The sequence below is a fragment of the Gavialis gangeticus genome, unplaced genomic scaffold, assembly GCF_001723915.1.
Source record: "Gavialis gangeticus isolate Ggan-Ray unplaced genomic scaffold, GavGan_comp1, whole genome shotgun sequence".
Classification (NCBI taxonomy): domain Eukaryota; kingdom Metazoa; phylum Chordata; order Crocodylia; family Gavialidae; genus Gavialis; species Gavialis gangeticus.
In genome coordinates, this window is record NW_017728992.1 from 77,457,528 (window position 1) to 77,461,540 (window position 4,013).

The window sequence follows — 4,013 nt, forward strand, 5'->3', positions numbered from 1 at the left end:
CAAAACCTTAATATCAGAGTCAGGGACAAAACAAAGATGCTTTTGTTCTAGATTGCTAGTGCATATTATAAATCACAAAGGCAACCACAATCTGAAAAATAGAGAGGGGTGAATGAGAGCTTGCCTCTTGCTGTCTGGATCTGTAAATTGTTTTATCATCTATTGCCTTTTCATCAGGAGCTTATTGATGCAATACAAAGTGAACCTAATTCGACTTTTGTCTGTTCCCTGTTGAAGAAAGTTATGGTTCATAACAATAGATACTGTAATTCTTGCTGATATTAATCCTCACCTATTCTTCTGCACTGAAATCCATGCAGCATACTAACTACAGGCAACAATCATCACTGGAAAATAATTACTCTTTTAATATAATTCACTTTGTTGTTAGAGATGAAATGTCTAGCTCTGCTTTTCGTACAGAGCTTGGCTGCCTAAAAGGTTACATTTTAAACTGCAAGCTTCAGATGCATCTACACAGAATGCTATGGAATATTTCAAAGCCTGAGGGAAGTATGCAATTCTATATTTATGAAGCAGGCTAACCTCTAGAGCAGCACTAACTGGCCTCTTAAATAATCATCTAGCATCATGAGCAGCCCCAATTATAGCCGGGCAAATAATTCAAAATAAATGGAGCCATTTTACTAGTTTCCCTGCTCATGAATGGTTCATGAAACAGATTGCAACTTCCCTGAATTTGTTATTCAACAAACAGTTATTGAGTTGTTTGCACAAGTTTATGATACTTTGAATTCAGGCTGTTTTGATGGGACACGTAGGGTTTGTTTATATATCCTGAATAAATGAGCCTGACTTGTGCTATCACACTTTCAGTATTAATACTTATGATTACAAATTAATATCCATTTTCCTGAGGGCTGTGTGCTACTGCTGTCAGAAGTGTTATTTGCAGGCCTTGGTTGAACCAACTGGATATTTGTTTGATGTCCTGCCCACCACCTGGGCCTATAGCGAGTTTCCTTTCCCTTGCTGTATCCCTTTCAACTGGCATGGTGCAAAAGAAACAAGCAGTTCACAGAGACAACATCTGCTGCTTCCTCCTGGGTTTATTGGTGCTCTTGAGCATTTCTCTCACTCCTCTTAGCATAAGCCTACCCTTCTTCAGCCTCAGATCTAGCCCTAGGAGGGAGACCCTTAAGAGGCCAACCATAACCTCGAAACCTAATTTCTAAATCTAGCCAGGAGATTTCTTAGCTTCCACAACCACCACTGTAGGAAGGAGAACGCTACCAGCCACAACTCTAATACTATTGCTATGAGTCCTATCATCCCCAACACTATCCCTAGCTAGGGCAACCCCAGGATCTATCTTGCCAGCCACTTTAGGTTTAAGCTTACCTGTTATATTTTTATTTCCTTCAGCTAATATAATACTGGACACCTACATTAACATATATATATATATATATATATATTCTTTAAAGAGACCTTAAGTTAATAAGTTAATGATAGGACTCAAAGCAATAGGATTAGAGTTGCAGCTGGTAGTGTTCTCCTTCCTACAGTGGTGGTTGTGGAAGCTAAGAAATCTCCTGGCTAGATTTAGAAATTAGGTTTCGAGGTTATGGTTGGCCTCTTAAGGGTCTCCCTCCTAGGGCTAGATCTGAGGCTGAAGAAGGGTAGGCTTATGCTAAGAGGAGTGAGAGAAATGCTCAAGAGCACCAATAAACCCAGGAGGAAGCAGCAGATGTTGTCTCTGTGAATTGCTTGTTTCTTTTGCACCATGCCAGTTGGAAGGGATACAGCAAGGGAAAGGAAACTCACTATAGGCCCAGGTGGCGGGCAAGACATCAAACAAATATCCAGTTGGTTCAACCAAGGCCTGCAAAACACTTCTGACAGCAGTAGTGCATATAGATAGACACACACACACACACCATATACATGTGCATGCCTCATCAGCTTAATCCACGACTCTCTCCAACAGTCTCCATCCCTCTTATATATGACATACTCTAATAACCTTGATTTCTACTCAGAAAGTTCCTGCTATCACTACATCTCCTTTTTTCAAAGAGGTAAAACAATTAGTCTCAATATTTAATAGGTTTTCTTGCTACTTTACCCCTAAAGATGGTAATCTTGTACTAGAACTGTCTATTTGAGACCCAAGGTATTCAGTAGGCTCATCTGATATTTCTTGCTCATCTGATTGTAATGTTGACAGAGCTTCAAGTATTCCTTCTCTTCATTCTTGTGTTTTCATAAGATGTCTTCTGTTTCTTCTATGCACATCCCTTCACATAGACAGGGATTGTATTGCTTCTACAATACAAGATTTGGGAGCAGTGTGGTGCTCAATCACCTTTACTAGCTTCTATGTCCCTTTCTGATGAATGAAAACAACAGCTCCATTTGATGAAGGTCTTGCATTTTTGTCAAAGTGATATTTCAGTTTTGCTTGTCTTATACAAGGAGTCATATCAGCTAGTTTTGTTTAGGTTGCAGTAATTGTGAAGTCAGAAATTTAGTCTTTAGATATATTCCCATGAGGAGTTGAGCAAGTGATCCTACATCTCGTCTGTGAGTTCCTATAACAAGCCAAGATTTTAGTTAGATTTTTTTAATAATCTTGTTACTGTTTGAACTGCTGTCTCCATTCTGAATCTAGCTTTATGGTTTGAACTATTCCATTTAGCTGTGAGAATTAAGGACATGATGTTTTATGAATCAAACCACATTCCTTTACAAAAGGTTTAAGGCCTTTGGAGAAAAGCTGTGGTCCATTGTCACTAATATCTCTCAGGTGTGCCATGCCTTACAATATGAATTTATAACACCTGATGACAAATGCACTTCTTGTATCTTGAAGTAAGCCTTCCTCTATGTATTTATAATAATAATAAGCTAAAATAAGATAATTTTTCCTTTGAAATTTGAACTGGCCCATCCCCAGTTTCTAGGAAGTTTTGTTAGGGACTTTGTGTGGTTCTTTTTATTGTTTTTGTAGGTTTGACTACACATGACTAGCCAATAAATAGCATCTTGAGGTCTTATTTTGCCTAGCACTACTCCCAAGTAAGATGAATAATGCCTAAGACCTCTTTTCTGTGACTTTCAGTACTATGACTTAAAAAGAAGCCTAACTTGTTTTTCCAAATGTTCATTTCTACTGGACAAAATTCATTCTGGAACAAAAATAGCTCAGAAACTAGACTGTACAGATGTTATTTTAGCCCCATGGCTGGACAGCTTCACTGGAAAGCCTAAAAAGTCTGCTCTCTGGGCCACAATTATCCTTAGGGGAGCCCATTAAATGATGACCTATTCTTTCCCATGACTGGAAAAGGTGTGGTCTTTCAAGTGGCAGATGGTAGCTGGTGAAAAGCATTGGCTGCCACAGGCACGAGAGGGTTTCTTTCTAGGCAAAAAGGACCCCCATCCTGGCAATCAACTGATTGGCCAAAGGATGGCATTCATCCATGTAGGAACCCTCCTGATTCTCCCCTGCAGGAGAAGAGCCCCCACTCCTTGCACTCTTCCAGGTTGGCCTGAAGGACTGGTGGAGGGGAGCACTTAGCCACTGCAGCAAGGCTCTTTGAACCCTGCGCCAGAGGCAAGGCAGCCTGCCTCACCCTGCACTTTTCTGGGCTGACCCAGCATAAGGCAGGGAATGGAGCATTTTGCCACAGTGGCAAAATACTTGAGCCTTGCTACCCTGCTGCAGCAGTGTACCTCACCTTATACTGCTCCATGTCAGCTGGGAAGAATGGGTAACAAGGGAAAGCTTCCACACATCTAGCTCCCAGCACTTCTGGCTTTCACTTGTCCACTCCTCCCCGCTCACCACACAGCTGAGCACTGGGAGTGGCATTATAAAAGCTGCAAGTGCCAGGGAGAGGTTGTGAGGTGGCTTTCTCCTGACTGGCTCCCAATTCCCCCTTGCCATCCCACCATCCAGATGACCAGCAAGGCAAAGACTCAAAAGCTGGCAGCTGAAAGTGGGGTCCCTGAGCCCTGATACCACCTGCTGCCTTTCAAATTGCTGC